The following is a 13,714-nucleotide window of genomic DNA, read 5'->3' on the forward strand; positions in this document are numbered from 1 at the left end:
CAGAGTTATTGTAAGCACTACCGAGAGTTCACTTAAAGCACTTAACGCATTGCCTAGCCCATAGTAGGTCCTCGACACACGTCTCATCTCTGTCTTCCTGTAAAATTATGGCAGTACCTTCAAAGACCAAGGCAAGCCTGCAAGGTAAAAGCACAAGCCCAGGATACCAGCTTTGGAAAAGGCCAGGAGCAAAGCTTTTTCAAATGTAGTTTTTAGTATAAACAAAAAATAATGTTCTCTTTCCTACCATGGGAGTCAGCCATATGGAACTCATTTCCCTGAGTGGTGGTGTGGGCTGAAGCCATGAGCAGGTTCAAGTCAAGCTGAGATTGTTTAGTGGATGACAGAGCCAGAAGGGGGTATTACAGATGAGTAATGACACCTCCTGTTTGTCCTGCACTTTACAGTTTACAAAAGCTTGCCCACCCATATCTCGTTTGATCCTCACAGCCACCCTCAGAGGTGGGCAGTGTGGTCAAGGATATCAAGAGTGAGGTCATCTCCATTTGACAGATGAAGAAACAAAGAACCAAAGAGAGAGCATGCCACACCCACAGTGATGGCCAGACCTCAAAGCCAGCCCAGCTGACAGCGGCCCCAGGACCCTTTCCAGAGGGACAGAGAGGACTTCCTGTTAATAATAGCAGTGGCTAATACTCCTTTGCCAGCAGGACCAGGACAGGGGCAAAATGAAAAAGACACCCAGAGCACACACACAAAAAAATTTTGAGACGGAGTTTCTAGTTACCCAGACTGGAGTGCAGTGGTGCAATCTCAGCTCCCTGCAACCTCCATCTCCTAGGTTCAAGCAGTTTTCCTGCCTCAGCCTTCCAAGTAGCTGGGAGTACAGGCACACCCACCACACCCAGCTAATTTTGTATTTTTAGTAGAGACAGGGTTTCACCATGTTGGCCAGGCTGGTCTTGAACTCATGATCTCAGGTGATCCACCTGCCTCGGCCTCCCAAAGTGCTGGGATTACAGGCATGAGCCACCATGCCCAGCTCAGAGAACAAAATTTAAGGAGGCAGGCAAGCACAGGGTGAGTGTCTCCGTAGATTTTGTACCCTAGGTGCCTCTCCCTAGTCCCAGCCCTGCTTACCAAGCTCTGTTCTAAACCCTTTGTACATCTTTGCTTATTTAATCCTCATAAGAAACCATAAACCAGGTACCGTATCATCATCTTCTACAGACATGGACAACAAAGGCATTCCTTTGCAGACATGGGAGAGAGGTGATGTAAATTGCTCAAGGTCTTACAAGAAGAGTCCACACTCATACACTCAACTATCCTGCCTACCCTGCCACACTGCCTCTGACCATGACTATCGTCTCTAGGGCTCATCAGCATGGCCCTTGCAAGAAAGGTGAATGAGTAAAACTGCAGAAGGAACTGACATTCAACATGTCCCGGAAATATATACAGTTAACTCTTGTTTGTTATTTGCAGTAGTTATCTTCTGTAAAGTTGCTGTGAACACAGAATTTGTGAATGCTGAACCATTGTTCCTAGGGGAAGTACAGGGTTAGGTTCCTGTGAACCTCCAGTTGTTGCATTATCATCAACTAATCAATATATAACTTTGTTTCATGTGTTTCTGTTTAAACACACCTTATTTAACCAATACTGTTGATACATTTAACATCGAACTCACATCCAACAGCACTGCAACTTATACACAAACAAAGCTTATGTAACACACATTCTCTCCAGAAGGCATATTATAGCCTTCTTGCTGTTAGAAACACTAGACAGTACCTTAGTATTACTCTTGGGGCCATCCTAAACAGCAACATCACCAACAAAAAAGCACAAAAATGCAAATAATATGGCACTAAACAGATCATGAAAAAGGCAGGAAATTGCCTTGTTCAACCTCAAATGGAAACATGCCTCAAGTAATTCAAATTTATCACCACTCTGTACATGTCCACAGATGGCTGCAGAAACACCAGGAGCATGGTTTGGAGGTTACAAGTAAACTTTAGTAAGTAGGCAAATTTGCAAACAGAAAACCTATGGATAATGATGATCCAGAGATATGTATACACACACAATCATCATACTCACTTTATAGAGACGAACACAGAGGCTCAGAGAGGTCCGTTGACCTGCTCATTGCTGTATAGCTCCTAAGTGGCAGAATTTGAACCCAGGGTCGTTCCTCCCAGATTTCCCTCCTTCAAAGAGGAGCGTGTTTGGATCTTTTCCATCATTCTCAGTCCTCCTTTTATGAACCCCAATGAGCTCAGTGTAGCGTCACATAGGACTTGAAAGAGTCAGAAGACCCAAGTTTGAGAGCCAGCCTGACCCTCAGTTTTTCCATCTGGAAAGTGGAGATGACAGCTCCTGCCTCATGAGAGGGTTGTCAGGATGCTAATGAACCTGCAAGTGCTTGAAGTGTGAGTTGCTGACTTCACTTCCCCTGCAAACAGGCCTTTCCCATTAAAGCTAATGCCTCCATTCAGGTGTTATCCCACTGAGCAGATTTCGATTGGTTCAGGCCCTCCCCCAGCTGGAGCTGAGAGCCCTTTCCTGGCAGGCCTGAGGCGGTGAGAGGAGCCTGCGAGTACACTCCGGAAAAGAATGCTCGTGCTTTCTCCAGTGGACAGTAATCCCTCACAGACCCTTGCCTTCCTCCAGAGCCAAAACACAGCCCAAGGTTTATTTTTAGAAACACAATTTGTTCTCCCTTTTCTTTTTCCTTCCAGGGTCTGATAGTGCAAAGATGGCTCCCATAAGAGGCCCCTCTGCAAGCTAAGCATGTGGCACCGTGGAAAGATTCCACACTTTGAAGTTAGACAGCACTGTGTTCAAATGCCAACGCCACTAATAAGTGCATGACCCTCACTCACCTGCTCAGACCCTAGGTTTTCTTATTGCAAAAATGCAGTGAGAAAAATAACACCTGCCTATTGAAGGACTGATTGAAGAATTAAATGAGTTAAGGTCCTTTGCACTTGGCTACTCCAAGCATGTCCTGGGACCAGCAGCATAGGCATCATCTTCTAGAAATGCAGGAACTCAGGCCCACCCCAGACCACTGAATCAGAATCTGCTTTTTAACAAGACCTCAGGTGTATATTAGAGTGTGGGCAGCATTGTCCTGGCACCCTGCCCAGCAGGTAATAGGTGTCCAATAAATACTGTTATTATTATATGGGTCCCATCCTCAAGCTGTTTACAGATAACTAATATGAGCACACAGATCATTCATGCAGGGCTAGGGGCATTTTGGAAAGGTAAGCAAAACATTCTGGGAATAGAGACGGAAGAACGATCGCAACATTTGGGGGACTCAGCTAAAGCATTTGACCTCAGGTTTGCTCATTTTTTGTTTGTTTCTTTTGGTTTGGTTTTGCCTTAATAATCTTCCTCCTTTCTTTAATAAGTGTTTAACCTTTATTCCCCACTAACTGTGTTCTAAGCTCTGTTCTGAGCCCTGTGGAGAGAAAGCTGAAGAAAGCCATGTTTCCTTTGCTCAAGTAGTTTACTGTCTAATCAGAGACACATAAAACAATCATCTCTAAATTTGTTTAAAAAAAAAGCATTATGGCACAGAGATGGAAGCCAACAGGCCATGGAATAATGGCTGGGAGCTCAGAGGACAAGATTCCCCCTAGGCCTTCCATCCCAGGGTAGAGAAAAATGCTTTGAACGTTTTGCTATTTCCTTTCATGCCTCCTTTTTTTTCTCTCTCCCCTTTCTCCCCTCTTTGTCTCCCCACCTCCCCTACCTCTCTCTTTCTCTCTCCCTCTCTGCCTCTCTCTCTCCTTCTCTCAGTGTTTTCACGTAGTTGGGTCATATTATATAAATTGCCTTTTGGCTAACATATTACATAAGTATTGTCCTACTTGTAACTGGTATGGTGAACAAACAGGACTCATAGGATGTGGTGCTTTTATTTTTATCTCGTAATAGCCTTTAAAATGCAATGGGAAAAACCATTTCTCCCCTGCCTCTAGATGAACACTATGACAGTTCTCATGAATCTTCTGTTCACATGTATGTGACTTAAAAAAAAAAAAAAAAGCCCTACTGTCTTTTTAAATCAAAGATGTAGTCTCAATTCAACCATTAAAAGTCCCATGGAATAATCAGAGCTCCAATTTTCATTCAAAGGGTCAACTACTTCCCCTCCCCATAGCTAGAGGTCTGCTGCAAGCAAGAAGCTTTCTTTGCAGGGGAGTAGGTTGAGGAAAGGCACAGTCCTTCTTCCCTCCTTCTCCATGTTATATTTCCACACTTCCTCACCCTTCTTACTCATTGCGCCTCCTTGTTCCCAGGGATGGGGAGAGAGGAAAGAGCAGTAAAGTGAGAGAGGCAGGGAAGTTCTTAACGAGCTGGTACATGAGACAGCTCTATCACACTCTCAACTCAGCTGTGTTTAAAGCTCATTCTGTGAACACAATCTCCTGGCTTCTCTAAGCCCCACACCTGCTGTTCCTTTGATATGGCTGCAGATGCGCTGCTCCTGCAGCCCCAAGGAACTCAGACACTAGCCTCTTACCTCTCTCTACAGTGTCTGTTTCTCCCTCTACCACTCACACTAGCTCCCTCTCACATGTGGCCCACGCTCAGTCAATGGGAAATACTCGTGCATTCTTTGTTCCAACAAACTCTGGGAACATAGTTCTTTCATAACAGAGGCAAAAAGTCAGTAGCTACCAGACACCAAGGTAAATTGTAAGACAGAACACCCTAGAGATCTTCGTGGTTGTAATTTTAATGAGTAGGTATATGTATAACCATTTCTTCCATGGTTACAGTACCCAAACGTTTAGCTGGGAACATTGTTGTGCTTATGTTTTTACCACTGAGATATAAACAAAGTGTTGTGTGAGGAATTCTAAGATGTCTCCTTAAAGTGACAGCATACATACATCATCCTGTTGCTTGAAATGTGGATGCAATGGATAGCTGGTGCTCCAGCACCCATCCTGAGCCATGAAGATTGAGCCTCACTCTAAGGATGAGGAGTAGAAAGCTGGAAAGATGCTATTGAGCCATCTCACCAAGTCTGGAATGTGTCTCTTCAGACTTCATTTATTCAGAGAAATAAGGTTCGATCTGGCTTAAATCACTATTTTAGGTATTTCTTAGCTAAGCCTAATCCTAACAGACTATGTAATAGTCGATTATATGGCTAAACCATAGTTTACTTGATCATAATTCTGATGTTATTCTTTAAGTTGGTTTCCAATTTTTACTGTTAGAAATAACACTGTGATGAACTGTTATCCATATTCCTGTTTGTTTGGTTGGTTGGTTTTGTTTTGTTTGGTTTGTTTTTTGAGACAGAGTCTCACTCTATTGCCCAGGCGGGAGTGCACTGGTGAGATCTAAGCTCACTGCAACCCCCACTTCCCAGTTTCAAGCAATTCTCCTGCCCCAGCCTCCCAAGTAGCTGGGATTGGGCGCCTACCACTATGCCCTGCTAATTTTTTTTTGTATTTTTAGTAGAGACATGGTTTCACCATGTTGACAAGACTGGTTTTGAACTCCTAACCTCAAGTGATCCTCCTGCCTCGGTCTCCTAAAGTGCTAGGATTACAGGCATGGGCCACCGCACCCTGTCCCTGGTTATTTTCTAAGGTGGAAAATAAAGCCCTTCATATTGATATAGCTTCATGTTGCTTTCCTAATGTTATACTCTTTTATGTTTTCAGATGCAGCAGGGCATAGGTCCCATCATTCACATTTTTAACCTGCACGTGGACTTTAGAACACAACCCACTGTATTTGTCAGCTTTTGTTTCCATAATGCTGCATAACAAGCACCTAAAAACTCAATAGCTTTTGACAACAAGAATTTATTCTCACAATTACCAATCTGCGGATCCATGATGGTTCAGTCAATTCAGGCTAGGCTTGGCTAGGAAGCTCCACTTCACCCTGCTGGACAGCTAAGTGTAGTAGCAGACTGTGTTCAAGTCTGCTCGACATGTATTTATTCTGGGTCCCAGGTCGAAGGGGCAGCAGCTACCCACGAGCATGTTCTTCTTGAGGTGCATCAATCACAAGAGTCCAAGAGGCAATCCAAAATTCCCAGGTACATTAAAAGCCTCTGCTGGGGTCACATCCACTAACATTCCATTGGCCAAAGCAAACCACAAGGCCAAAACCAACATCAATGAGGTAGTAAAGTATTCCGGGCTAGGAATGGGAGGGAGAAAAAGCTAGTATTTGCTGAAAGATTTTCTAAACTCTCACAGTCCCTGATAAGGTGATATAAATGACCCAGGGCATGACAGTGAGCTATTCAGAGAAGCTTCAACAGCAAATCCCACTTGCAAAGGCAGGAAGCAAGAGGCAAGTTCTTCCCTAAAAATTTTCAAAGAATAGAGTGTGTTAATGCATCTAATCAAGCAAGATTTGGGTTCAGCAAGCAACACTGATTGAGCAGCTATGTCTTTGCTAGGTGTTTTCAGAAATATCATATCAATCCTCAAAACAAACAGATCTGTCAACATGCATTAAGTTTACAGAGGCTTAAAAGTGAAATGGAGTCAAGAAGAAACGGTTTAGAATTCCCCATCCACCCTCTAGTCACTGGTAAGGATCTGGTGTTTGTCACATAGGAAGAAGGGTCTGAATGTGTCCCAACATGGGGGCAAGCAGAGGTTAAGGCTAGTGGCCCTCACATTAGGCTTCCTAGATTCAGATCTTAAGTTTGCCATTTTCTAACTGTACAAGGTATTTATCTGTGGCTTAGTTTTCCCATTGGTAAAAAGAGGCCATGATAGCATATAGTTCATAACGTTTAGTGAAATAATGCACCTAAATTTCTTAAAACAGCACCAGGCACAGAGAAAGTGCTTAATAAATGTTAGTGTTTATGCCAGGGCAGCAACATTTAACTTCCATCAAAACTCAGATTAACCAAGAGCATGTGGCCCCTTTGTTCTGTCTATAACCTTTTTCCTACCAACTAGTAGATTTTCTGTATTTTTTTCCAACGTTTATGAATTTCAAAGAAGGAAGTATAGAATAGTTGTTTTAGTTTACATTTGAGTGGGTAATTAATGAAGTTAATTATTTTCTCATATATTCACCAGTTAGAATATTTTAGAAGCATTTCAGTATGTCTAATATTTGTCCTCTAACAGATTTGATTTTTGGAAATAGCCAAAAGCCATTCAAAAGGACAACCTGATTGTTTTAATATTTAATAAGGTTTAAACCTTCATATCACATGATAATTTAAATGGTACCTTCAAAGAATGGTCCCCTCTAAGGGTAAAGGCTTAGTTTCTCAAACGTATCAGTCTTCTAGCTCCCCTCCAAGATGACATCTAGGTGTGAAGAGGGAGAGGTGAAACTTGAACACCTTCATGGCAGGCAAAAAGTCAGATTCTTCTTACTTTTCTAGGCAGGGTTAGGTAGAAGTCCCTGATCCACCTGCATGTATCTTGCCCTACTGGGATTCACAGCTGAAGTCTGTGTCTGCATAAGAGTAACTTATAGCCTAGGCTTTCTTTGGCTGATCAGAGCCCAGGAGGCTGTCTCGCTGGCTCTTGCCCTCTGCAGCTCTTTGCACTCATCTGTTGGGTCTAGACTCCTTCCCACTTGCTGTGACTCCAACTGGTCTGGCCCAGGTGGTCCACTGTGCAGCCCTTGCTACAGAGTACCTTGGCCTTGCGCAACCATGGTGACTCCCATTGGTAATACTCCCCAGCTAAACTCGCCATTTTCTGGGTCCATCTGTGCCTCACTAGAAATAAGAATGTCTCAGAAAATCTAAGCATCAAGGCCTCCCTCTGCCTGGTCATACCACACAGCCTTGTAGATGTAGTCACACCCCAGGTAAATAGTCTATTCAGCAGAGTCTCAAGCAGGGAGAAGGAAAAAAAACCCTCCTCTGCCCTTGATGATAACCCTACTTAACCAATAGACCTCCCTATTTTCTGGGCCAAAACTGGGAGAGTACATGACCTAAACTGATTCTCTCACCTGCTTCTTCCTCTTTTCTCTCTATCTCTTTCTCTCTATCACAAAGGGCCCCAAAATAGCAGATTTCCCGTGCATCATGCCCTCCATACTTCGGTTTCTTAGAGACACCCTAATAAAGGATGTGGATATTTCCCCTGCACTTTGGGAGAACTCCATAAACTGGTTTACTCAGGCTGCATTGTTGAAAAGCCAAAGGCGAGGATTAAAGAAATTTAGAAATGGCTTTTCAAGACAACACCTGGCTTGCAAGGTTATTTTCTTGCTGATAATTCTATTTGACATGCCAAAAGAGAAATATTAACTTGTTCTTTCTTTTTGCATTCCTTCTGTTATAAATCATAGACTTCTTCCAGGATGATGGATGCCTCAAGACACCTAGAGCAAAGGTCAATAAAGGAAGGAAGCAAAATAGAAAAGCATATTAATAAGTTTCAAAACATTATCTCCATTATGATTGGCTGCAATTATAATTGTCCTTTCCTTTTTTCTCCTAATTGGGCTTAGAGCTTCTCTGTTATGTAGAAGAATTAGTGTGCACAATGTGGGCCTTGTTGGAATCCTAATTCCAACTGACCAACTGTAAAAAGACACTTTTTAGACAATAAAGAAAACTTGGTATTAGATGACATCAATAAATTATTGATTTTGTTAAATGTGATAATGATACTATGCTTAGGTTAAAACTTCACTGTTTTAAAAGTAGACTTAAATATTTAGGGCATACTGACACAGTGGCTACAATTTGCTTTAAAACATTACAACAAAATAAAAGCTGGGGATGCTAGTTGAGTGATGAACCAAGTGTGGCAAAATGCTGATGGTTGTTGAAATTGGATGAAGGCTGCAGAAAAAAATGTATCATACACAATTTATTTCTCAGCTGCTGCAGAAAAAATGTATCATACACAATTTATTTCTCAGCTGCTGCAGACAAAATGTATCATACACAATTTATTTCTCAGCTGCGCATGGTGGCCCATGCTCGTAATCCCAACACTTTGGGAGGCTGAGGTGGTGGGATCATTTGAGCCCCAGGAATTCCAGACCAGCCTCGACAACATAGAGATTTCTTATCTCTACAAAAAATAAGAATAAAGTTTAGCCAGGTGTAGTGGCAGGGGGCTGTGGTCCCAGCTGCTCAGGAGGCTGAGGCAAGAGGATCACTTGAGCCCAGGAGTTAGAGGCTGCAGTGAGCTATAATCACCACTGATCGCTCCAGCCTGGGGTGAGATCCTGTCTCAAAAAAAAAAAAAAAATTACTTCTTTATGTGATGGAAATTTTCAAAATAAAAAGGTTTTAAAACCAAATAATACGGAGAACTATAAAACACAAATCACACATGCTATGCTTAGTGGTCAATTCAAAGGTGACATTGGTTATATGCAGTTTTCACTTTATGAGCTCAGATGTACCTCAGCCCTATGCAAATGCCCATCTCACCATCCCTTTGTCAGCACTGAGTTTTATCAGTTTCCCAATGTTGGCTAATTTATATATATATATATGGTTCAGTTGTTTTAATTTACATTCAGGAGGTTTTAATGAGGTTAAATTATTTTCATGTATTTATTACACAGCAAATTTTTAGAAGTTCTTTTATAGTGGCTGATCTTTGTCCTCTTCGAGTGGATTTGACTTTTAGAAATCACCAGAAATCACTCACAGCTACCTGGTGAATAAGTGGGCAAGAAACAGGGAGAATAGTCAGACCTCATTTTTAACTTCCAAACCGTAAAAAAGATCTAGGTCTGATTTCTTCCTAGGCTTTACAAACAACCTCTAAAGACCCCGTTCCAGGAGAAGCTGCAAGTTTCCCTCTGCTAACAATGCTGATTCATTAAAATAAGTCAACAGACTCTCCAATTTCACAGACATTATACTCCTTTGGATGGTGCTTACAATGTTGATGATGACAGCTGTAATGTATTTTACGCCAACTATGCGCCAAATTTTCCAGAAGAGTGCCCCTTGCTGCACAGAATGAACAGGCAAATTCAGCCTATTGCAAAAATACAGCCCATGGCAGACTGCAGCAAGTATAAAAATTTGTTGCAGTGTTCTGTTTTATCTTTTAAGTGAATGTGATTTTTGTACTCTGTTCCATATAGCAGTACTTGCTAACATTTATTGGGTACTTAAAACAGATGCTGTTCTAAGCTTTATTATGTGTATTAATTCTTCAATCTTGACAGCATGCCTATGAAACTTGTGCTATTATTACATCCATTCTGCAGGTAAGAAAACTGAGGTGGAAAGAGGTTAAGTAACTTACCTGGAGGTTAAATAACTTACCTGAAGTTCAGGTAACTTATCTTAAAGATAAAATGCCAAGCCAGAAAGTATCAGAGCCAGAATTTGGACCCAGACAGTCTGGCTCCAGAGGCTGCATCCTTAACCACTGTAATATATTTCCTCCATAATGTGCTCATGCTCTCTTAAAATTAATAAAATCCATTATATCTTTGAATTCATTGTGGATCCATAGTTTAAAACATCATTAGCCATTCTGTGCCTTCTCTGGAGGTTGGCAAGTGTAACTGTGGAATCAAAGTTACAACCATTCCAAGTTGGAGAAACACAAACATGTACTGTGATCTCTGGATCCTCACAATGACAGAGCAGTCAGTACTACTGTCCTGTCTTAGAGCTTTACAAAATGAGAGGTGACTCCTTTCACTGGGATAGGCTCTTCTTCGAGTTTTTATAAAAATTAGTGAAATCAAAAAAGAAAGGAGGTTAGGCAAAGTCTGAACAAGCAATCAAAAGTTCATTCCACTGTCTCCTTTGGTCCTTACTGATGGCAAACCTACAAGAGGCTGCTTCTCAGGCCTAAGCCAAATGTCCAACATACACTCACACACACACACACACACACACACACACACACTCAGCTTAGGTAGGCTGGACCTAAGAGCAAGTCCATGCACGTTCTATGGGAGCCAACACAACTTCTGCAGCAGATGATAATGAATGCACAGCTATGGATACAGGTCCATGGACACATGGAGGAGCCAAGAGCCACTGATAAATTCACCCTTTCCCAGATTATCTCTCCAGTCTCTAGCCATACCTTTCAGCATTGAGAGCCCACAACATACCTTCTAAGGTCAAATTAGAAAATTCCCAGAAAGCATTTTCACAATAAGCATGTAAGAGGCAGCATGAAGTAGTGGGGAGTGAGCTCCTTTTTAAAGCCAGTCAGACCTGCCTGATTTAATTCCCAGCTCCTGTGGTCTTACATCCTGTGGCCATGGGCAAATTGTGTGGCTCCTGTCACCAAGCCTCCATTTCCTTTGACTTGCATACTGGTCAAAGTAATGGATACTACGTAGGGTTGTTATAGGACTGAATGAGATAGCATATGTGAAGGTGCTAGGCTTGTTCTTGGGAAATCATAAGAATTCAATAAAAGTTAGTTGAATAGAATTAATTTGAAGGGCCGGGCGCGGTGGCTCAAGCCTGTAATCCCAGCACTTTGGGAGGCCGAGGCGGGTGGATCACGAGGTCAAGAGATCAAGACCATCCTGGTCAACATGGTGAAACCCCGTCTCTACTAAAACTACAAAAAATTAGCTGGGCATGGTGGCGCGTGCCTGTAATCCCAGCTGCTCAGGAGGCTGAGGCAGGAGAATTGCCTGAACCCAGGAGGCGGAGGTTGCAGTGAGCCGAGATCACGCCATTGCACTCCAGCCTGGGTAACATGAGTGAAACTCCGTCTCAAAAAAAAAAAAAAAAAAAAAAAAAGAATTAATTTGAGGTGCATGACAGTGTGTATATTATACACATACACATTCACATACACTTGTATATGCATGGACTATGTCAGGAAACTATTCCAGGAAACTATTCTCCTGAGAAGGACTAGATAAGGTTCTAGGGTCAGATGGAAACGTTGTTTTCACTCTATACCTTTCCATACTGGTTGAATGTTTCCCATATGAATATATCCCCTTCTCAAAATTATTTGTAATGTCTATTGTTGTTTGCTTGCCAGGAGGCTTTGGAAGACCAGACTTTGTTATCTGCAGCCTGGTTTCTTCACTGTCTTTTGCCTATCAGATCCATTGAAGAACCAACTATAGGATCAGACTCTACCCACCTTAAATGTATAACTATCAGCACACAAAGTAATAGATAAGATACATCATAAAAGTTGACACGCTAAGCCTACTTAGCCTACTTAGGCCAGCCAGGCTGGAGCGACAGAGTCAGGAACTGTAGAGCTGTGCCTTCAACCTTGGTAGTGTCGTTCCAACCCATGCAACTAAGTAAAGTACTGACATTCAGGCCGCAGTGCTTCTAGCCATGCTATCATGCTTCTCACCAATTATTAGTCACTGTCCACATCCCAGCCCATCGTCTGGAGCCCCTGACTCTCACTCCTGCTCCCAAAGGGTCTGGAGGCTGTCTTCCTGCCCCTGCTCCTCCCCTCCACCCCAGTCTGGACCACTGGTAAAGTGTAGCCCAAATTACTCCTGGAAGCCCACTCCACTGTCAGATGCTGGTTTGCCCCAGGCCCACTGCAGCTGATCCGCATACCATCCCCTACACCAAAAATTCCCAGAATCAAGACTGATACTATTACATCCCCCAGGACCCTCAGTGAAAATAATGTCCCCAAATCCCAGCAGGCTGCTGGCACAAATGAGGTCATATTAATAATTCAGATGTTACTGGCTCAGAGCCCTCACCTGCTTTGGCCTTCCTCAAAGTCTCGCCTAGTTTTTCTGAGGCATCTCACAAACACCAGGTTCTGTGCTACCCTCGGTGATATCCTTAGCTTACAACCTTCTCGAACAGGGCTCCTCTGGGCTGCCATGACTGGAGTGGGAACAGTGCTTTCTTCCCACAGCTCCCGAGCATCACACACCAAACTCACTGAACTCTCTTCAGTCCTCACTGCAGCCCTCCAGTCATTCGTATCCTGAGGATAGCTGGGGAAGGGGCCTTTGCGCCCAAAGCCGTATCTTAACTGGTCTGCTAAACTACAAGAAAAGTCCTACTTAGAACCCAGATTCCACCAAGGGCTTTGTAAAAAACACATCTTTAGCGTCTTTAACAGTTTTGATGAACTTCTCCCTCCCACACTCTCTTCCTCCCTCATCTCCATCTCCCAAGAACGAAAACTTCTTCAGCAGCTCGCTTGCCACACAACTGTGGGAAATTAGGGGGGTAGGAGGTAGTGGGAGGGCACGCTTCTTGAATTAGTGTCTTGAGAAATTCAAAATAGCCACTCTCCCTAGAGACTGAGTTAGCCTTCTCATTTCAGGACTCCAAGGGTTTCCAGAGAAAGCACTCATCCCTTTAGGGGATGCTGAGTGAGATTTTGATGTGCAAGGTTTATTTTAGTCAAGGAGAGGAAAGGGAAGCGGGAAGCGAGACAGTCGTATGAAACCTAATAAGGCTGGATTTCTTTGTGTGGGGAGAACATGTTGGACTCTTGCCATCTCCTGCAGCACCAGATAGGCATCCCCATAAAGTAGCTTTTGTCGGTGTAAAGATCTAAAAGCAGAAATAGCTGCTCTCTAACCGAGGACTGCAAGTTCGAGGGCGCGCCCAGGGCACCATCAGAGTCGGCCTTATGCAGGGGCTGAGCTTGAATTTGTCTGATCATCCAACATTGGTGGTGCATGTACTGGGCATTTTGATATTGCCATAAATCATATTACCATAATCGTATCACTATACAGAACATGATTACCCCAACTTCAAAAATCTAAAAAAAAAAAAAAACCAGAGCTTTGGAAAGATAAAGTGCCA

General features: G+C 42.9%; 1 long non-coding RNA gene across 1 annotated transcript; it reads right to left on the reverse strand.

Annotated features, from left to right (window-relative positions):
- Positions 1 to 5,802: 5,802 nt before the first annotated feature.
- On the reverse strand, positions 5,803 to 8,783 carry LOC116563975. The gene is made up of 2 exons (XR_004274670.1): positions 8,256 to 8,783; positions 5,803 to 6,156 (listed from the first exon to the last, which is right to left on the reverse strand). It is a non-coding gene; the product is annotated as an uncharacterized LOC116563975 (long non-coding RNA).
- Between the last annotated feature and the right edge of the window lie 4,931 nt (positions 8,784 to 13,714).

This window comes from Sapajus apella, unplaced genomic scaffold (genome assembly GCF_009761245.1).
Source record: "Sapajus apella isolate SASKATOON/1434 unplaced genomic scaffold, GSC_monkey_1.0 scaffold36, whole genome shotgun sequence".
Lineage (NCBI taxonomy): Eukaryota > Metazoa > Chordata > Mammalia > Primates > Cebidae > Sapajus > Sapajus apella.